General features: G+C 37.8%; 1 long non-coding RNA gene across 2 annotated transcripts in view; it reads right to left on the bottom strand.

Moving 5' to 3' along the window:
• The window catches only part of LOC138816351 (uncharacterized), an 85,596-nt gene extending 64,592 nt beyond the window's left edge, over positions 1–21,004 (bottom strand). For both annotated transcript variants that reach the window (XR_011368624.1, XR_011368622.1), the window contains exons 1-2: positions 20,946–21,004; positions 7,073–7,140 (exon numbers count right to left, since the gene is read on the bottom strand). This is a non-coding gene — a long non-coding RNA (uncharacterized lncRNA). The remainder of the gene's footprint in view (positions 1–7,072; positions 7,141–20,945) is intronic.
• Positions 21,005–23,608: the final 2,604 nt, after the last annotated feature.

Genomic DNA, 23,608 nt, shown 5'->3' with positions numbered 1-23,608 from the left:
AGTGGCAGAGAAGGAGAGAACATAAAGCCCTCTGCCTATAGAGTAGCAGAAATACAAAGACATTGTAAGATCCTAAAACTTGCGGTAATACAGATCTAGACTCTGGCTGTAAGAGCATTTGCTTTGGGGCAAAGTCTACAAGAAAGACATGTTTTATTTTTGGAATTGATTTCAAATTTTTAAAAGCTTAGAAATAAAATCAAAAACCCTGGCCAAAAGACAAATTAAATGTGACAGGGAATCTCTAAATTGCTTATAATCTGTCCTACTCTCCTGGGTTGTGACACTGAAGTCTGAGCTAGATTACATTGGATGAGGTTGCCAGACTTGGGAAAAGACAAACACTAATTAATTCAATGTTATTCAGGGGGGAATTTTTTTCCCTCTAGTTTGAGAGGAAAAAAAAAGAACCTGTTGGCTCAATTCTTATCCTCAATTAAACTACTCTGAGCTCTAGTCCTGGAGCTGCTTTGAATCCAACTGTCCAGGGATCTGAGAGGTCTAGTGGACATCCCAGGAGTAAAAAGAATGGCATTGGTACAGAGAGTAATGCACGTGATCTGAAGGCTCAATGGCCCTGAGCCTGGCCCAATTAGTCTCTGCCTACCTCTCTTAGTCTACATTGCTTTAACTCCCATTCACATCCCAATCTGTGAACCCTACTCATCCTTCATGAATCAGCTTACATGGTAGCCCTCTCTGAAGCCTGCCATGTGTTCATTAAATGAAAATCACTCTCTAATTCTATCTTTTCTAAACCTCTCCTCTGAGAGGCAAATTTATATGCTCTATCATCTGTTTGATGCTCATCTTTTCACTACTGGCCACAGTCAATCCATTCATAAGTTTTAAATGTTTTTTTTTATTTATTTATTTTTGGATGTACTTGGAACCGAACTCAAAGCTTCACCTGCAAGTATTGTATCACTTGAGCCATGCCTCTAGCTCCTTTTTGTGTTGGCTTTTTTCAAAGTAAGATCTCACTTTATAACCTGAGAAAGGCATAGTTGGCAAGCCTCCTGTGCATGCTTCTTTGTGTCTCTGAGGATTGCAGGTGTACCAATGCACACAGCCACTGCTTCTCCTGGAGCTGAAATAACAAGGGTGAACCACTGTGCCCAACCATTAGTTGAGATTGAATATTTGCGATGCTGGATTGACCTCAAGCCACAATGGCTCTCATATCTATTTTCCAGGTAACTATGATGAGAGGACTGAAACACTGTAACTTACTTCATTCATAACTTAGTTTTTCTTCTTTCAATATCTCTCCCAGAATCCTCACTTGGATTTGAGTAGTCTCCTAATTATTCCCTCACTTCCTCTAAAGAAGTCAAAGATATTTTAAAAATATAAATTATGTCCACCATGTGTAAATGTCCTTCAAAGCAAAATGAAGCCCTCTGTTACCTATAGAACTTCCCTTTTTGTTAAACATCCAACCTTAGCCTAAAAGTATGCTTCTTTGCAAGTTCCTAAGTCCTATTCTGGAGACTTTACAGAGAAATTTTAATATTTCCTCTAGATTATAACTATTGTATACTAGTCTTAGGGTTTGAACTCAGGGCCTAGGGGCTGTCACTGAGCTTTTTTTCCTCAAGAGTAGCCTTCTACCACTTGAGCTACAGCTCTACTTCTGGCTTTATATGATTAATTAGAGATTAAGAGTCTCATGGACTGGGAGGCTCATGGACAGCATTGACTGTCTTTGAACCACTATCCTCAGATCTCAGCCTCCTTAAAAGCTTAGATTACAGGTGTGAGCTACCAGAAACCAGGTCCAATTATAATTTTTCCCATTCATTTATGCATGCCTAGAGTGTGCGTTTTTCAAAGTTGGTAGTACAGAAACTCCAACAAAGTTGGGGTACAGAACACTCAGTTTGGGAAGACTTGTTTTACAAGATTAGACATCAAACTGGGCGCCCGTTGCTCATGCATGCAATCCTGGCTACTCAGGAGGTCAAGATCTGAGGATCATGGTTCAAAGCCAGACTAGACAGGAAAGTCCATGAGACTATTATCTCCAATCAACCACCAGAAAGCTGGAAGTGGTGCTGTGGCTCAAGTGGAAGAGCACTAGCCTTGAGCTGAAGAGCTCAGGGACAGCACCCAAGCCCAGAGTTCAAGCCCCAGGACTGATGACATAACAAAAGATTAGACATACAAAAAGGTTGAGTAATTTAGTACCCTCAGGGTCCAGCAGAGAGGTATCAGATGTGCCCAGAATGGAATACACATCCTCTGACTTTTAGACCAGTTCTCTCTCTATGTCACCTCACTAATTCCTGGCCATAAAGGCATCAAGCCACAGTCTTCATCTCAGGATGTGACATCACCTCTTAGTTCTAAGAGGTTCACGTGTCATTTCCTTCACCAAACACCCAATTTGGTACTAGTTTCCATTCCAACTAGACGCTGTCTGGAAATCATGAAAGAGTGGAAAGTTTTTACACAAGACCAGAACTCTAAGTTGGTCAAGGAGAATGTGTCCAAAGCACTTAGCTTGTCTGGAAAACATATGTAGGTACTCAATGTGTGTGTTTTAATGATAAAGGAGGGATGATTTCAAGACTAGTTTTCCTACCCAAAGGTATCACTTTGCTATATGCACTATGGTGATATGTGAAATGTAATACGAAATGTGAAATTGTCTCAGGAGATCTTTGATAATAAGAGAGCACTAATATTATCTGTTTCTTAATGAGCACATGCTGAAGTTTATGAACATGGGAAATACCATTACTGAGGTTCTAATGATGACCTCCAATTGCCTCATGTAGGATGAATTCACATGATTCTGAATTTTCTCTATTCTATAGTTGTGGGATCTTACAGAATGGGTTTGGTGTGGGAAGGATGGGGACAAAGAGGTTCCAAGGATATTTTAGTAAGAGAAAGCATCATGCTTAACTGGTATGTGAACATATGTCAGACTCAAAGAAAATGGCCCTGTGGAAAAGATACTCAGAGTCTTGCCCCAAGTTTTGCTTCTACTTACCTCCAACAAGTGGCTCAAATTCTCTAATGCTCTGATTCCCTATGTCCTTGAACTTCACTAGAGCATATCCTGTGAGTTATCATTTCTTGAGATGCTGACACCAGGAATCTTCAAGATGAATTTAAGAGATGTTGTAGGACACATTGTACTTACTGTTTTATGATGCATTTTGGCCATCAAGAGTTGTGATAAGCCATTGGCAGTGAAAATCATTTTTGCATAGAATCACTGAAGTGCATTCTATAGTAACTAGGACCTACAGAATTATTTGGAAAGGACTGAAGCACTTTCAAACATGTCTTAGCACTCATTTAACCTATGGTCTGAAAGATCCAGACAATTAGTACTGGTCCAAGATGATCTTTTCTTACTTACTTTTCAATTACAAACAAGTGTCATCCCACTCACATCCTGACTTTGTGGTGCTCAGGAAATTCAGTCTCTAAAAATTATATTAAGTGAAGTAAGCCAGGCCCAAAGAAACATAGGTCCCCTGGTTTCCCTTATTTGCAATATCTAGTATATGTATGAGTCAAGCAGAAAAGGTCAGATAATGTGATGTCAGGAAAATGAACCCTTAGATATGTATTTTAAAGTTTTTTTTCTTTCATGCATGTGTTTCTAATGCATTTATAAGATTATCTCTTTGTTGCTTTGTATGTCCCTCCCCCACAATATAACCCCTGCTTTCACTATATTTGATGTCAGTATAACTTGTGGAGGAGATGGGGAAAAACCAGTTGTTTAAGGATACAGGTGGACCTATTGCAACAATGAGAAGTACAAGTTGTCATGTCCAAAATGAGCTTTACAACGTCGGTGCGGGGGGGGGGGGGGAAGGGGGGAAGGAGAAGGATTGAGATAGGGGGGGAGGGGGGAGGCTGGGAAGTGATGTGAAGGGTAAACAAAGGAGGAGGCTGCAATGCTTGGTAAGAAATGTACGCATTATCCTGCCCATGCAATTGTAACCCCTCTGTACAGTATGTTCACAAATAAAATAAAATAAAATTTAAAAAAAAAAAAAGAAATTCAGTCTCTAGTTATAAAAAGTAAAAAAAAAAACAACCCTGTGTCCCAAAAGGGGTTGGCCTGAAATACCTGAACCATTTGGGACCAGAAACTCCTCCCATCTCTACAACTGTATGATAGTCTTCCTACCAGAAAGTTGTCTCTACTTTACCTGTCCTTCATTCTAGCATAAACTTGTAAGTTTCTTTGACTAACAAATTATTGTATAAGCGGTTCTATCCTAGCTTTGGCCCTGTCCTTAATAGGTTCCATTGCTTCTTTTTTTCTTGGCACAGATTGAACTAGACTTACTAGAAAACTTCTGGAGAGGGGGAGAGAAGGAAGGAGGAGAAGGAGAGAAAGAGAGAGATATCATGAATGAAAAACTGAGACTCTGAAGCAGATACCTAGCCCTGTTGATCCAGATGCTTGACATTCATGTCTCAGCAAGGCTCTCGACTAAAAACAACTCCCTTATTTTATTTTACCCTAGTCAATGCCATATGGTATTGACTAAAACCTCCCAGCTGCTACCCAAGTCATCAATTTGAAGAAAAGAAATGTTGTTTTATGCCACTGCACATCAGGAAGAATTGTAGGTAGCAATACATAACTTGAAAAATAAGCAATTGCAACCATAACAAAAATAAAATGCATGGCTTTAGCTTCTGAACCAGGTTATAGGCAGAGACCAGGAAGGTGGGCAGGAAAGTCTTAGCAGAGAATGGCATAGAAGCATGGAAATTGCTGTTGGAGGATGCTGAGTAACCTGTGTTATGAGTGGAAATATTATTACTTACAATAAAGTGGAAACTTTAAGAAAAGTGAACCGAACAAACTTGTGAATTTTGCCAGAAGATTTTTCAGTAAAAAATATTGACTCTTGTCATTTGGTTCATTTGTCTGTCTATTAAGGGAGTGGAGTAATAAATTAAGACGTGTCTCATTTCTAAGCACAATTTAAGGGAAAAATATTTCCAACTCAAGATTTACAAGGTTGGAAATGAAGCTGTTTTGAATTTTTCAAGCACCAAATATGGCATATAATTGGAAAAGTAAGAAATAAACCCCCAGCAAATATCAAACCTGAAGTATGGCCAATGAAATGATCCAATCTACCATGAGATTATGATACATCATATTTTTTTAAGTTACTGACTTTAAAACTTTCTCAAATAGTCCAAAAGTCTTCAAGAATTTGAAGGGCATCATTTTAGCACACATTAAGAACTGAAACAGAGACAGAGCCCTGATTTGAAGAGATGTGTAGGTAATTATTATTATTATTATTATTATTATTATTATGTGTAGGAATTATCTCATGGAGTAGACAATAATTTGGTATTTAGAGAAGCTATGGAGTTTTGTTGTTAATGATCTTTTAAATTTAATTACCTTTGTATTCTTTTGAATAATTGCGGATGCAAATTTACATGTGGTAAGGATCATCAATTTTGGGGTGCTACTGCTTAGCAGAGTGAGTATAAATAATAATGTGCTATGTATCTTTTTTTGGGGGGGTGTCTGGTTGTGGGGCATGAACTCTGGGCCTGGGCATTGTCCCTCAGCATTTCAGCTCAAGGCTAGCACTCTACCACTTGAGCCACAGCGCCACTTCTGGCTTATTTCTTTTTGCTTTTGTGGTGCTAAGGAATCGAACCCAGGGCCTCATGCATGCAAGGCAAGCACTCTACCACTGAGCCACCTTCCCAGCCCCTGTGCTATGTATCTTAAGTGACTTAAAAGTGTTTTGAGCATATTTACCATAAAGAAACGACAAGTGCTTGTGCTGTATTCATGAATATGGTATATATCTCCAATTACATAAGTCTCAATATCACTCAGTACTATTCTGTAGCCTTCAGTGTGTTCTTTCATATATCTTCAATATATCCTTCATATATATATATATATATATATTTGGTCATGGAGCTTGTACTCTGGGCTTGGGCACTGTCCCTCAGGTCTTCAGCTCAAGGCGAGTGCTCTACCGCTTGAGTCACAGCGCCACTTCTGGTTTTTTAGTGGTTTATTGGAGATACGAGTCTCATGGACTTTCCTGCCCAGTCTGGCTTTGAACTGTGATCCTCAGATCTCAGCCTCCTGAATAGCTAGGATTACAGGTGTGAGCCACCAGCGTCTGGCTCCTTCAAATATTTTATAATTTGTTGTAATTGTAAATGGTACATTTAGAAAACCAATTTCAGTTGTCTTTAACTAATCTATACTTTTTGGCTGGTATTGAGAAATCAATTTAAGGTCTCGTGTTCATTAGTCAGGTATTTCTTGATCCCTGCCTCCATCCCCTTTATATATTGGATAATTTTAAATTAATGTCTCATTTTATGGCTGGGTTGGCTGGGGCTGCCACCATCCTTCTGGTAATTCCCTGTATCTCTGAGGATGACAGGAATGCGCCACTAACCCAGCCATTATGCATCCTCCAAACATTATACTGGCATGCCAGGTGCACTCCACCATACACAGTCCTTGGTTGAGATGGAGTGTAGAGAATTTCTTTTTTCTTTTTTCCTGACTTTGAACAGGGATCAAGATCCCTGCTGTTCACCTCCCATATTACCAAGATTTACAGAATTGAGCCACCTCACCTAGGATGACAGGAACATTCTCCAGTTTCAGTAAAATACAAAAGGATATGAACTAAGTTTTTCAGTGAAGCACAAAAGTACTGAAGAATGAAGAATATTAGTGAACAAAAGTGAAGAACAGATGTTATTCAAAATGAAGATGGTAACACAGGTCCAGAGAAGGTCCAGGAGCAGACCAGAGAAGAAATCTACCTGGGCCCAAATAGTTCATTACATGAAAAGTTGAACATTTAGAGTACGGTAATGCCTACACCAGAAAGCCACAGTAGTGAAGAAGTGGACAAGAGTTGGAATGCATAAGGAAAAGGAAACAATTCTAGTGTATCAGGTGCTGAAGATGGAGCTTAAGGCCATGGATAAAAGAAGTACAAAGATCCCAAAGAGCATGAAAAGGCTCTGTAAAACACATAATAAATCAAGCTAAAAATATTGCTTAGAATTTATTAGACTGTACCATTTTCTGGAAAGGTTCACCACTTCCCTTTATTGCCAATCCAAGAAATATTTTGCACAGGACAGAATCTGAAAGAAAAAGAACATTATCATGATTTGTTTCAGGAAAACACATAAACACAAACATATTTTAAAGACTATGTTTAGAAAGTCTCTGAAGGATGACAGTAATATTTTTATTTTAACTTATTTTTGCTTCTCTTTGACATATATATTTAGCATGACAATTTTCTAGTGGAGAGAGTATGAGTAAAATTCCAAGCAGAGTTATTATACTCTGACATCTCTCTTCAAGGTTCCAAGGTAGAAAAATATATATACTTTTGTGCATTCAGACATATATATTATACTACAGGTGTCCGGAGGTAATAGATTGGATGTTCATTCACTCACATGCATGCACATGTATCAAGTATTTATTAAGCAGACATAAAATAAATCCATTTTATGTTTAGAATAACCAGAGACTCTAATGTTGGGATCTATATACTGTTTGATTTGAGATAGATCATGTTATTTGTGTGATCCTTACATAATTTTCTCAGAAGTGAAAAATAATCAGACCTGTTTTATAGGATTATATAATAAAAAGTAAAATGAGACAATTTTTGCAGGTATAAGTTCAAGGACAAACACATGTGAACTAGCATGAGCTTATCTAATATATATATATATATATATATATATATATGTGTATATAGTGTATATAGAGTTCACTTTCTTTAAAGAGAGAGAGATGAGGGGCTGGGAAGGTGGCTCAGTGGTAGAGCGCTTGCCTTGCATGCATGAGGCCCTGGGTTTGATTCCTCAGCACCATATAAGCAAAAAGAAAAAAGCCAGAAGTGGTGCTGTGGCTCAAGTGGTAGAGCACTAGCCTTGAGGTGAAGAGCTGAGGGACAGTGCCCAGGCCCAGAGTTCAGGCCCCACGAACGGTGAGAGAGAGATGAATGTGATGAAAGAGCTGAGGATTTCACTTTACCTGCACAGGTAGATAGCAGAGTGCCATCACTATCCGTCAGCCATGTAAACAAATACATTCCTTCAAATGTGGAGCTGGAATTAAAGCATTGTGAACTGCCAATCACTAGTGGCTCAAGCCTGTAATCCTAGCTTCTCAGGAGTCTGAGATCTGAGAATCACGGCTCAATGCCAGTCAGGGAGGGAAAGTCTTTGAGACTTTTATTTCTAATTAACCACCAGAAAACTGGAAGTGGTGCTGTGGTTCAAAGTAGCAGAGTGCTAGCCTTGAGCAAAAGGGCTCAGGGAGAGTGCCCAGGCATTGAGTTCAAGCCCCATGACCACAAAAATAAATAAACAATAGATAAGAATGAGAACTGAAGCACTGTCAACAGATGGGTATACATCACAATCTTTCTTTGTTGTTCCCTTGATGGATAGTGTTATCAGATCATGGTGGGGGTTTTTTCATTGAGCAAAAATGCAGCCTCAAAAATCTAAGAGTTTGTTTGGTTTTTAGAGATAGAAGAGAATGATAAATAAGGTTTGACTTATTGACAACTTCAACCAAAAGATACTGACTGCATCATGCTATAATGATGATGCTAAGATTTTGTTCAGGCTTTTCAAGAAAGAGAACCAGTAATGATACCCACTCTGTGTTTATTACTGTGGTCTTGCAGAAGGATTTTTTTTGCCTCTAAACATCTTTTCAACATTAGTATAATAACATACTTATTCAAAGTGATATTCACTGTGTTAGATCTGTGAAACAATTCAATTCAACTTAGCAAAAGTAGCCAGAGAAATAAGCATGAGGCACTATGGGAAAGGAAAGGTAGTATCATAATTGCTTCAGGGAAGAATATGTATGCTTAGACGCTTCAAAACAGGTAGCATAAAAGAGGGAAGATGTACCATTTTAACGCAGGGGTTGTTTGAATGAACAATAGAACAAAGAAAAATTTATTAAAAATGTCAGGATGAGTCATTTGTACTTTCACATGAAGGAGATCTAAGGAGTGGGGGATGGCCTGATCATTCTACTGATGTCTTTGTGCCACTCCCCACAGGCGGGGAATCAGGAAAACAATTGAGAGTAAAGCGACATGATCAGAAGTATATTATCAATATATTGGTGTGCCAACTATGGTGGTGCATGTGTGCCTGTTTTCTGAACTCAGGAGGACTGTGGTTCTAGCAGAGATCAGAAAAACTGTGGTTCAAGGTCAGCCTAGGCAAAATGTTCATTTCAACCAAAAAGCCAAGTATGGTACTGGGCCTCTGTGTTTCTAGCTGTACAGGAGGCATATGGTAGGAGAGTCTTGGTATGAGATTAGCCTGAGCAAAAACACGAGACCTTATCTGAAAAATGAGTAAAATCTGAAAAGGGCTGAGAAGGACCCAAGTAGTCAAGGGCTTTCTGCTAAGCATGAGTTCAAATCCTAGCAGTGCCATGAAAACACAAATGCACTGGCTTTTAACCTCTCCTGAAGCACTCGATTGGAAGGTACAGGGGGTTGGAAACCTCTCTCTGGGGGTCTAGTTCTTGCTTTAGACAAAAATCACTGAACGGCATTGAGAAGAAAAAATTTCCCTTCTAGAGTTCAGTCTTCTCAACTAGAAGATGGTTGAGGTGGTCAAAGTGATGCCATTTGTGCTCTTACAGATACAACAATGCACACCAATCCTTTGGCAGCTGAGTTTTTTTATTTGTTACTCCATTATCCCTTCTGAATGATTCAAGTATCTCTAGATTCCCTATCAAGCACAAAGAAAAGACATGGCTTAAGCCAAGTTACAAATGTATGCATTATCCTGCCCATGTAATTGTAGCCCCTCTGTACAGTATGTTCTCAAATAAAATAAAATAATATTAAAAAAAAAAGAAAGAAAACACTGAAGAACAATGTCAAGTCACCAGTTGGTTTCTAAATACATACTTGCCCCACTGAAATTGGGAAGAAATGTTACTTTAATATGATATATGAAATAGAGGTATGCTGCTTAAGAAAATCACATTAGTGGTCTATACCTTTCATGGGTCTAGCTGCAAGAAACTGCATGTTTCTGTAGGCTCGTGGTTTTTAGGTTCCGCCAAGAAAAAGCAAATGAACAAACAAAACCTCACAAAACAACCCCTCACCTGGGTCTTTCTTATTCTATCACAATTCCAGTTTCATTTACTTTTTTTAAATCCTGGTTATCTTTTCTACCTTTCATCCTTCCTTTTTCCCCTCTACCTTTTTCCTAGCTTTCCTTCATCATGTCTTCTGTGTATAAATTGCCTTTCTCATGCTGTTATTCTGACAGAAGTAGCAATCAGGACATATCTTCTCTTCATTGGATAACAGACTTGACATTACTCTGAGCGGTCCCAGAGACCGTTCTGCAGAAACAGAACACCAAGATGGGGAACAGAAGAGTTCTCCATTCCTCCCTATTCTACAGTCATCTTGCTGCCACATGTTGAAGCTCTGTTGGAGAATGGAGCCAAGTAGAACTAGGTGCATAGGAAATGGAGACATGGATTTCTGATGACAGCTTTTGATCCCATGACCAGCCATGTCTGACAATGTTCTTCCCATCAGATGTTCTACTTATGTGAGACAATATATCTCCTGTGCTACTTTTAAGCTTGTTTGAATTCAGACTGTCATTTGTAATGTAAAGAGCTTTAGGAAATATTTATATATGAGAATCTCATCTATGACTTTATTTAAGAAAAGATTCTTTCCCACTGTTTTCCTCTGCCAAAATATAAATTTGGGAACCACAAATCTCATCCAGTGTAATCAGTTACAGAGGAGGCAAGTGAAGCAAAATACAGAATCATTTTCCAAAGGTACAGTTATACATGGCAGAACTGACACTGGTTCATCCATTGTTGCCTGTCTTCACTCAGATGTACCTGTCCATGCATGTAATATTAACCCCTGTCATTTCTATCCAATGTCACTGTTCCTAATATCAAAATATAATATTTCTAAATGGACCGACAGGGAGGTATTTAAGGAAGTAGGCTTATCTGTCTCTACAGAGGCCTAGCAAAGGCTTCCCACATTTGCCACACACAAAGATGTCTTGAGCAATAGAAGAGGAAAATTTGCTTAATCAAGTGGACATTGTGGAAACAACCCAGTAGATTTCTTGGAAGATCTCTGACCCAGAAGGAGTTGTATTGCTCAGGCTCCAAGACTCTTATCATCATTGTACTGGAGCTCCACCTCCTGGAGCTGCTGGAATTAGAGTTTATCTTTTCTAATTAAACAAGATCTGGTAATAGCTTGACTTTAGGACTTTTGAGCCAGTAGTGGGTCCATAATGAATGACTTAATTCATTACTCTTATTTGATAGATAAGGAGAGGAGATAGGCTAGAAAAATATATCTTCCTATCATTATTGTATGAATTAAGAGAAAGAAATCTGAATTCAAATGTACAGATACCTTCTGTTCCCAATGCTTAATTCTGTAGTTATAAAAGTCGAGAATTACTCAAAGAATTGAGGGGATAATGGGGAAAACTTAGGTCAAAATAGGCAATTTTATGTTTTTTGCTGGTTGTGGGGCCTGAACTCTGGGCCTGAGCGCTGTCCCTCAGCTCTTCAGCTCAAGGCTAGTGCTCTACCACTTGAGTCACAGTGTCCCTTCCGGCTTTTTCTGCTTATGTGGTGCTGAGGAATCGAACCCAGGGCCTCATGTATGCAAGGCAAGCACTCTACCACTGAGCCACCTTCCCTGCCCATCGGCAATATTAAATTAAGATAGCTGTCAACATTCTCTTAAAGGTACTATCCCAATTCTGTATGAGTCAGCTTTAAATGTTTCCTATTCTGACATTACCTCACTAGAGCTTAAAGTTCGAAGGAGAAAAACATACCCACCTAGCTTGAGACCCTTGCCTACATATAATAAGAACATTTAAAAGTTCTTGATCAGAGCTTCATAGGAAATACCCTGTAGAGAGAGGTATTTCCCAAAGAAAATTGTAATAGTATTCCCAAGTAAAAAGGGGAGGGATGCTAGGGACACACACACACACACACACACACATACACACACACACACACACACACACACACACACACACACACACACACACACACACACACACACACACACACACACACACACACCAACAGATGTCCACTACTGGAACAAAGCCAGAGATATTACTCAAGCATTTCTAAATTAAGAACATGCAACATTTAGAACAAAATATGTGCTCAAATATAGAAAGCACCCTATGCATTGAAGGTGAGTTGGTTTTAAAGCACGGAAAGCCATGAGTTCACCACTTTTGATGATCTGATACCTCTCTTCACCAGCATTGTTCTTTCTATGGCTTGCTGGCATCCAAATGTGGATTCATTTTTTTTCAGCTACTTTGGGACCCAAACACCATGTCAGTGAACAAATGCCATGCAATTAATGCCTGGACATGGCTGACTATATATATATATATATATATATATATATATATGTATATATGTATGTATGTATGTATGTATGTATGTATGTATGTATTTTTTTCAATACAAAAAGCTCCTAAATCACCATAAATTTATATTGGTTTTCATCTTCCAAGAATGGAGTCCATTATTACCAGTAAGGATCTTTTTAGGTCAGTATTTCATTCCTTTGGTACTGTTGATATTGTGGGAATTTTCTTCTCCATTGTAGGGAATTTAGATACAATCCTAGTCTCTTCCTTCTAGATACCCTGAAACAACCTTTGAGCATGACAACTTTGTACCTTGCCAGTGATGATCTCTATGAGATAACGAGTAGGGGACAGTGAATACATTTGGAGATCAATCCAGTTTAAGAAACTAATCCCATTTTATAATACAACAAACTGTACGGAAGTGCTCTCCTTCCTAGGGAAGTGTTTTTATTGGGATAGTGAGTTGTGTTTAGGTAAATACTGACTAGAGAGGCTATAAAAAAAAACAAAGAAAGGAGGAGACATCAAGATAAATGGCTTTTGTTTGCTCAGTCTATTGGTTTTTATTTTGTTTTATTCTTAGATATGAAATATACAAATTTCAGGTGTTGGATCATGTCATTGCTATTTATCTACCAGGTATGCATTTCTCTTCAGCTCTTTTGTTTATAAAGAGTTGAAGTAAAACTCAATTGAAAAGTGGGTGCCTGTGGCTCATGTCTGTAATCCTAGATACTTAGGAGGCTGAGATCTGAGGATCATGGTTCAAATCCAGTCTGGGCACAAAAGTTCCTGTGAGACACTTATCTCCAATTAACCACTCAAAAACCAGAAGTACAGCTGTGGCTCAAAGTGCTAGAGGGCTAGCCTTGAGCAAAGGAGCTCAGGTACAGAAGCCAGACCCTGAGTTCAAATCCCATGACTGACAAACACAAAACAAAACAGAACAAAAAACTCAATGAACACAAAATGAAGTGCATATGGATGGAAAATGGAAAGGAAAAATCTATATTATTTATTGTTTGTTTATTGTGCTGTTTGCTGATACTGGGGTTTGAACTCTGGGCCAGGATCCTTTCAACTAAGATTTTTTTTTGCTCAAGGCTAGTGCTTTATCATTGAGCTACACCTGTACTTCTGGTCTTTTGCAAGTTATTTAGAGATAAGAATCTCAGAGACTTAATTGACAAGTGTAGCTTTGAACAATGATCCTCAGATCTCAGCTTGCTGCATAGCTAAGATTACAGGCCTGAGCCAGCAATCTCTGGCTTCTTCCTGACCTTTTGCTGTGACGTCTTCATTCTTCCTTGTGACTTGAGTTTGACATTGACTCAATAAGGCAACTCAAACATCTTCCTTTAATTAAAATCCTTAGGGATTTAGCTACTAATCTAAAATTTCATTTCTTTCTATAATACCAAATTCTACTTCCTGGAAAAGAAAAGATAAGAAGAATGCCCAGTTCATCATTTAGTATGAGGCAGCAATTGATCTATGTATGGACTGGCTAGTGTATTTGTTATTGTATCTTTGAATACATGTAATGAATGACTGATTAAATTAGCAAAAACAATAAAGAAAGACTATTCTCTAATAAAAAGAATCCCTAAAATAGGTTTCTCCTGAGATTTGATCTCATTGATAACCCAAGGTTTGAGGTTCTTGAACCTTAAAACTTTACATCATTGTTATGGCAGATCTAAGCATCTAATCGAAATGCGTAAGTAGACATTTGTCTTATTAGGTTTTCTTTCGAAGAATGAAAGGCCTTTTCCAGAACTCACCAGAAGTCTCACAATTATGCCCATCAGTCTCACACCTCATTAACCACAACTATGAAATGTACTATGTACCAAATGCTATCAAGAGGAATGAGCTGACTATGATTGTCTTGGACTAATGTGGTTTTAGTTCCAAGCACAAAATGGAGACAACTTTTCTACCTGTACAAATATTAGATTGTTACAATAACACAGAAAAATGTGGTTGTGGGTGGTAATGGTGCCTGATTGGCTTTGGGTTGAGTGGGCACTTTTCTATGGTCTGGGAAGATGTGATCCCATGGTACAATCTTGTTGCTTGGGTAACCTCTTGTCATCTTTATCATGGATCTGGTACCCATTCTAATTGCAAAATTTTCTAATAAGCTTTTCATGTGATGGACATGAAATTTCCTGTTGGCAGACTATGGACAGGACAGTTTCATTCAGAGGGGGTTTAGGGAGATGTTAGTAACAGGACATATGCTCAATTAAAAAGTTTTCTCTTCTATCCATTTTGTGTTGTCTTCATCTTTCCTGCTTGGTAAATTATTTTTCTTCTATGTGTTAAGCCTTTGGATATAAAAATGAAGAGAATATAACATAGAATCAAGGAAACCAATGTTATAAGGGCACAAACTAGAGGCTCTGTTAACCTCTGAAAATTAAAGTTGTCTAGCAATTCCAGATAAGAAGACATGTTAGCAAGAAAGTTTCAAAGTGTTGTAGCTCTGAAAGAAATGTCTGAAAGTAGGTTTATAAAAGAGGGTGAACCCATGGTTTCCCTTATTTGCAATATCTAGTATATGTCTGAGTCAAGCAGAAAAGGTCAGATAAGGTGATGTTAGGGAAATGAACCCTAAGATATGTATTCAAATGTGTTTTTTTCTTTCATGCTATTGTTTCTAACACATTTATAAGATTATTTCTTTGTTGCTTTGTATGTCCCTCCCCCACAGTATAACCCCTGCTTTCACTGTATTTGATGTCGGTACAATTTGTGGAGGGGAAGGGGAAAAACAAATCATTTAAATAGGGATACAGGTGGACCCATTTCAACAATGAGATGTACAAGTCATTATGTGGAAAACGAACTTTACAACTTTCGTGCGGGGCGGGGGGGGGGGAGTGGGGGTGGGGAGGATTGGGTGGGGGGGCAGGGGGAGGATGTGAATGGATGGGAAGGGGAAACAAAGGAGGAGGCTACAATGCTTGATGAGAAATGTACTCATTATCTTGCCCATATAATTGTAACCCCTCTGTACAATATTTGCACAATAAAAAAAGAAAAAAAAAGAGGGCGAAGGCCGGCTTAAAATGTCAATCTTTAGTTACATCTAAAGTAGCAATGCATTCCGTTTACATTCTCATACTACCTCCTTGTGCATCATGCCCTTTTGTTCATGTTAGCAGAGTTGATCTTTGTATCCATCCTGTGAGTCCCATGGTACATGAGGCTTTCTGCCTAAGGCCCAGATTGATGGTGATAGCAGTTCATTTTAAGTGTCAACTTTATGGATTAAACAATATCTAGCACCACACAAAAAAATTACTTTTTGGTGTGTCTGTGTAGATATGTCCACAGAACATTATCTTGTGAATCTGCATAAACCAGTGAAAATGCATGGGTGATACCATCTAATGGATCAAGACGTGGGTAGAAGAAATGCTTTTCTTCTTCAGGAACTGAGCTAAATTTTCTTTTTGACTACTTTGAGCACCAGAATTGTGGGTTCCTTGCTCCTTTGAAATCCAAGACTTACATAAGCACCCTCACCCACACACCTCTGAATTCTCAAATTTTTTCAGTCTCAGACTTAGAATTACACCACTGGTGGTATTAGTTCCTATTGGATTTGTCCTGCAACCTGCTACCAGCATCTTAGGATTCCAGTTTCCCGATAGCCTAGGCTGGAGACTCCACAGCCATAATTGAACCAGCCAGTTTCCTAGTAAATCTGTACTTGTCTATCTCTATATACATGCTATCTCTATATACATGCTATCTCTCTCAAGAAGCCAGACTCATACCAAGATTAAATCTATGTAACCTAAAATAGGTAGAAGGTAACAGAACAAACACAAGAACAGTGAATTGAGCCCAGGTTGTCTGGCTGAACACCAGGCTCTGCTCTGTGGCCATGTGCTGCCCATTGTCCTGTAATTTTTCATAATAGCAGTAAAGTCATAGGTTATGAAGTCTAATGATTACATTCAAGACCTATTTAGGTTAGGATCAACCTTTAAAAATTTGATTGTTATAAAAATGCAAATTGACTTCTCCCAGGAACACAAATTAAGTCAAACAAAGGTAACTCTCATAGGCACAAATTATGAAGAACCTACCATAATAAAGAGATAAGAAAGATCTTTAACTAGTATGCCATCTCTGTATGTGTAAGTTGTGTTTCTAAAGATATTGGAAGATGTGCTCACTTCGGGAGCACATAGTCTACAAAAAAATATATTGGAAGAAAGTTTGCTCTTTTAAAAAGGTTAAATATTGCTGTCTGTCATACTGTTTACACTGTTAATTTGCTTTCCACATCCTTTTAGCCAGATAAAGCAAAGGTAAACTTCAGAATAGGCCCTGTACAAATTATCACCAATTCTAAATTAATGAGCTTTTTGCTTTATCTGAGTTGCAGAAAGACTAAACAAATGTACCGGGATCATATATTTTCTTTCCATCTTAAAGGCTCTATTTCCCCCTTTTAACACTATTTCCTCTCAGGAAATTCAAGAGTCCACTAGTTTAAAAAGTTCAATATTTCAGCATGAAATGGACAGCTAGGCCTCCCTCCTGACTATCTTGATACTACCCAGTAGGTGACTAAGCCTTACTTTCTGACTTAATTTAATTTTTCTATTTCCCAACTCACATTTGACATCAGTCAACAGTTATGTGATTGTGTACAATGCTTCCGCTTGCTCTCACATTCTGGGATGAGATAAAGGCTGGTCAGTGAGAGTGGCACTGTATATAGTTTAACTAGAATAGCAATGGCTTGCGCTCCCTCCCTATCATGAGATCCAGGTGAGGCCAATTAACTCCTATTTGGCCATGATTCTGTACTCCCATTTATCCCGGGAGCTTGAGCCTACTCTTCCCAATTCATGAACTTGGAAATGGAAAACATTGGATACAGATGAATCCTGCTTTAATCTCAATTCTGCACCCTGAGGCAAATCACTTCCCCTCATTAAGACTCAATCTCCCCGTATGTAAAATGAGAGTCTCCGATATGATTAAGATCTCTTCAAAATATCAAAATGTTTTACTTCCACTTTGCAAATTTTTTGTCAAAGCAGTGGTCTGTAATTGCCCACATCATTGCGACTATGCCAATATTGTTCAAGCATTTCCCAGAGCAGTTTAGAAAGTTTCATTAGCAACGACTCTCTGCTAAACCCCAGGCCACAGGCAGAGAATCCAGTTTATGGCATTCTCTTGCAGGATGTCTAATGGTATCCATCATGTAGAAAAGCAAACATTGGTTTTGTGAGACATTTGCCAGAACAAATGCTTATTTTTAAAATGTATCTATACCTTCCACCATGACCAGGCTGAATGTAGATGTTCATGAGCTATGTATTTTTCCCACTGCTTCCATTTTGTTTTGTTTTTTTTACCACTTACCAACCCCATCTGGAGCATACAAATGATTATTTCAAAACATAATAAAACCTGTGTGTTTTTGTTTCCTTTTCTTTTTCCAAAGAAAATGCAACAAAAAAAAATGACAAAAAGATCCAAGTTAAAGACAGGTATATTTCATAAAACTCATCTGTCCTTTTAGAAGGACTATTCAACAACAACCAGAAAGTAAATAACAAAAAAGAACAAAGAAAAGATGTGTGTGTGTGTGTGTGTGTGTGTGTGTGTGTGTGTGTGTGTGTGTGCGCACTTGCGTGTGCTAGTACTGAGGCTTGAACTCAAGGCTGTGGGTTCTTTCTCATCTTTTTTCACTCAAAGCTGATGCTCTGCCGTGTGAGCCATGCCTCATACCTTCACTACTTGCTTTTGGCTAGTTAATTAGAAATTTAAAAAAAGTCTCTTGGTAAGTTTTCTGACCAGACTGACTTCCAACTGTAACCCTTAGTTAGATCTCAGCCTCCTGAGTAGGTTGGGTTACAGGTCTGAGCCACTGGTGCCCAGTCAAAATAAAAAAATTTAAACCTACCGACTAAGCATTACTATCACCACAGTGTCACAACAGAATATTTATGGCTTTAATCAGCATCTGTGGGAAAAGAACTTTGATTCAATAGATTCAGACCAGAGATTGTTGCTGTTTTCATTGTTGTTATTGGCTTGGTTTAGCTTCCCTGGTATTTCTACCTGCATGTCCCACAAGCACTTCTAACTGAAAATGTTCAAGACAGAATTTTTACCATCATCCTTTCCCCAAAACTTTAGTGAGTTACTTCAGCAAATGGCAAAAACAAGCTAAAAGTACATGGTATGGTTTTTATTGCGCATCTATCACAAATAACTTCCTAAGTGCTGCTGACTCTCACTGGAATTATTGCTCAAATACTTTCACTCATGAGTCCTTTCTACATGAACATAGGACATTTAAGATACTGGCCATTAAGAAAAAGATGATACTGATCCCAGATACATGGCATGAATATTATTCTTTTGAGTTTTCCAGGATGTAGTCTAAGATAGAAAATGCACAATACAGTGGACTGAGATAAGGAAATAGCATAGAAAATTCAGAAAGTAGAAAGAATCTGGAAGTCACGGAACAGATACTGAAATTAGGAAGATTCATGTAGAAATTCACAGGTATACAAAGTATCTCTTTCTGGTATTTAGTTGACTACAGGGATGGATGTAAGTAAACCACTGGAAATTGGAGAAAAAAATCAAAAGAATTAGAAGTGACAGTATACACTATTCATTCTGAACCAAGTGGAATGCAATTTTTCTCTATTCAAATGAGAAAAGTCTGTCATCCATATACATCAGGCAGAAAACACAGAAGGGTCATGTCACATCAAGTTAGAATAAATAAACATCATTAGACATCCACAGGTAATATTTATAATGTTCAACCCCCCAATCAAAAATTGCCATATAAAGAGGAATGAATGAATCAATGTAATGAAAAATTACAATGGAAGAATAAATGCAATGAAAACAAAAATCAAACACCCAGAAGCAACCTAGAATTGACACAGATATTAGAGATAGCAGCCACATTAGAACAATCAGAAGACACGCAGGAAGACAGTAAAGCAACATCTTCAAACTACTGAAACTATACTTCAAAAACTGAACATTCTCTTAAAATAGTGAACATGCTTCTGTAAAACACCAAAATGACTTTTTTGCTAAGTAGAAATATCTTCATTAAAAAGGAGAAAAATCAAGGATATTTTCAGGTATTTGAAGCAGAAAAACATCACCATCCTAAAATCTGCATTAAAACATATGACAAAGAATTCACCTCACAAATCCTTATCAACCTCTGAATCGCATCTCTTAGGCCCTTGTAAGTTCTTTACCTAGTCTCAATAGACCCATGTTAAGGAAGACACCCAGTTATTTGAAAATATTGAAACTTAAATTCTTTCTGCCATCTGTAGAATACTATGGTAATTTATTTTTGCTTTTATTAAATAAAGTCTTATAACTCACACCTATATTCCTATTTGAAGATGAGCTAGCTGTCTTCCCTCATTCTTCCTCTTCTTTCCCAGTCCTACTTACAAAGCAATGCAAAAATCCAAGTGATTAGCTGAGCCAGATACTGACCTGAAAGTTTCCATTTTCAAATTAATTCTTAATTTTGTACATATGTGAGTCAGGGTTCTTTAGAGAAACAGAAAACAGTAGGATATTTGTTTGTTTGCTTTAAAGAATTGCCTCATGTGATTTTGGAGGATGGCAAGACCCAGTGTCTGCAGAGTTAGTCCAAGATAGAGACCCAGGAGAACGAATGGATTCGTTTCAGTCTAAGATCCAAACGTCTGAGAATCTGGAGAGTCGCTGGTAGACTTCCCATCCAAATGCTAACAGGCTCAAGACTCTTGAAGAGCAAAGTGCTTCAATTTGAGTATGTAAGGAGGTAAAAGCAGATATCCCAGTTCAAATGTCATAGGGTAGGAAGAATTCTTTCTTGGGAAAGGTTAGTCTTTTTTGCTTGAGACCCATATACATTAAGGAGGGCAACTTGTTTTAATCACTTTATTGGTTAATTTATTTTTAAAAAATTCATACGAAAGCTAGCAAAATTAAAACAGTTAACAGATGTTCACCTTCTGTCAAACTGGCACTTATGTTTTCCTCCTCAAGATTAACTTTATTTCCAAATAAAGACAATAACAAATTCATAATATTGCCTAATAGGATAGAAATGTCCTGTATACAACTAAAATTACACCAAGTCTTTGTCTACAAATGGAATTAAAGTACATGAGTAATGTTAACTCTTCTGGAAATGTTTTCAGTACCATACATAAATCAAGTAGTTGAATCCTATGCTATAAAACCAACCATCTTAGTGTAGATATAAAAACAAGTGAAGGAAAACAAAGATATTGTATAATATAGGTTATTGTATATTATGTACCTACATACACATGGATATTCATAACAATTTAAGAAGAAAGTATCCATGACAGTTACAGCCCTCAGCTTTTGAGTGGTCACAGGGTCATGGCTAGTATCTATGACCACCTGCATCCCCCACTCACCTTACATTGCTTCTGCCTTCAGTGAGCACCTCCATTGGTGCTATGTGCATCTATTCTGATTTCCATTCCAGAATGGGATTCCAGAATTACAGGATGAAATAAGGGACTAGATGAGCTCACTATGGGACAATCCAGAGTGAAAATTCTCTTGATCAAAACAAATCTCCAAAAGTTCCTACTCAATTGGTAGACTCTAACTCTATGGGGGTTCTCCTGGGATTGACATCACTGGAGCCAGTGTCTAATTATTTCATTTCCCCAGTATTAGTGACTTCTATTTGATCTTTTCCAAAATACTAATGCTCAGTTTATAGGTCAGGGGGCCATCGGACCTTTTGAGGGTCACTAGGATTAATATTAATGGTACACATTTTAGCAGTGTCCTGCGGTCCTTTCTCAGGGGACACAGCCTCCTCTTCATTCATACAGTTTTATGTGTAAGCTAGTTCAAGTTGTGGAATGGTGGAGGAGCTGTGATTCTGTTTTATTTGTTTATGGTTTAGATTAAGTTTTGTTCATTTTATCTAGAAAGTTTCTGCTTATACAAAATGATGTTACACCTACAAACAACCCTGGTACATAAATCTACAAGGGTAATAAGTTTATAACTATCTGCTTTATTCTCAGAAGCACCACAATCATTTATCCAATGCTCCAGGTCTATGGAAAATCAGACTACTCTGATTGCTGCTTTAACTCTGTTGTCCATTGGAGTAACCACACCCACTTTACCTTCTATAGTTCAGTTCTTCCACTTAGCCCCTGATACCCTAGGGTCCAATTAATACCATTATATGTAGGTTTCCCAGTGCAGTGACTGTTTTCACCACAGTGTCTGGCTGCAGGGAGAATCTATGACAGAGTTCTTCAAGAATGTAGAGGCTCTCTTCACACATTTATTTTCTGTAAGCTGTGGTAAAAGGTCTTTCTTCAGAATTCTATGAAGTGGATGAGTAGGCATTCAATGACAGAGCTATTTTATCATTCTAGTCTCCTTATGTCTTAATCCCTTCCTCTAAATTAATCCAAAGCAGATCTGGTATTTCTAACTTTCTTGGTGTGGGCTGAATTTTAACCCATGTTTCATCCCACCAACCAAATCATTAGTCCTTCTGAAGTATTTGAGCTACAATATTACAATAGAATCTCTGTTTAGGGAGTTCACAGAAATAATTTGGCTGGCTGTAAGCTTTGTGTTCCTTCCACTATTATCCCTCACCCTTACCATCTATTACTACACATGACCTTGGATTCCTGTGTATATAAGTTTAAAACTTCAAGAAGTTCCTTTGAAAGATAGTATACTTTTTCATAGATCACACATTGTACCTCACCTGCTAGGATTTGAATCTAGTTATAATCCTAAAGATAAAGAGTGAGGGTAGATACTGAGTCAAATCTCTGTTGTCATGCAATCATGCCTAAGTGAATGAATTCTAGTTTCTTCAGGCAAGTTGATGTCCCACTGGTCAGTGGTCAGTGAAGCTGGTCTCACCGTCAGGATAAATGAACTTCTACAAGCAAAATATTGTCTAAATTTAGGGGCTTAAAATTCTTACCCTCCAGACATCCTCATTCAAACTTTCAGGACCCCATTCCTTTTCAAGAAATATTTTATTTTAACCTAATGCTTTCACTTTCACTATGAAGCTGGTAGTTCAACAGGCCTTCTCATTCAGCCAGTTGAAGCATAGGATTTGGGGGTCTGATTTCCAGCAACCTCAATATTAAAGATAAGAAGGGTCTCTTTCAGTGTCCGCATTGAAGATTTTGGGGTCATTCCTATTGTACTTACATCGAACATTGGAATCCTCAGTATCACTTCATCTAACAGCTAGGAACAACCATCCAATCTCATTTTATTCACTATTTTGATCAAAACATGTTTAAAACTATCATATAAGGTTATGAAGATTATTCTAAGTTTCTTTAAAGTGGTTGATTATAAGAAGCACATATATCGAGTGGCAACATTTTAAGTATCTCTATTGTTACATCATTCCATGGACTGTCATTGCTCTCATTGTTCCTGGAAATTGACTGAATTATTAACATCTTTAAATTTAACCAAATTAGGAAAAAAAGTTTCCCAAACTCAAATTCAGAAACCTGATACTTAAGATTCTTTTTGTCTACAAACAACCTAGGTACGTAAATCTACGTTTGTCAGAATTCTACTTACAAAAAGAGCTGAAGCCTTTAAATTTGGAAAGACACACAGGAAAAGATTTATCATAAGAGATTACCTCACAGGATTATGGATGATGGAAGTTCCCAAGATCTACAGAGTGAATAAACTAGCTAGAGTAGAGATAGAGGAAAGCCAATTGTTTAGTTTCAATCTGAGCCCAAAGTCCTGAGAACTAAGAAATCAAATGACTCCATTCCAAAGGCCAATGTTGTAGTTAGAATGCTATGAAGCAGGAAAAGTTCTGTTTCTCAGAAGATCATCCTTTTAGTTTGTTTGAGGCCTTACATTGAGTAAATGAAGCCTACTTACACTAGAGAGATCAATTTTCTTCCCTAAAATTACTAATTTAAATGCTAATCTCATTTTTAAATCCCTTTCCCAAAACCTCAGAGTGCTATTTGACCAACTAGCTAGTTCACATCAGAGTCAACTAAGTGAAAACATAAAAATAACTATCACAATACTACTAAAT

This window comes from Dipodomys merriami, unplaced genomic scaffold (genome assembly GCF_024711535.1).
Source record: "Dipodomys merriami isolate MVZ:Mamm:240054 unplaced genomic scaffold, mDipMer1.0.p SCAF_11, whole genome shotgun sequence".
Taxonomy (NCBI): Eukaryota; Metazoa; Chordata; class Mammalia; order Rodentia; family Heteromyidae; genus Dipodomys; species Dipodomys merriami.
This window is presented reverse-complemented; position numbering and strand designations above follow the sequence as displayed.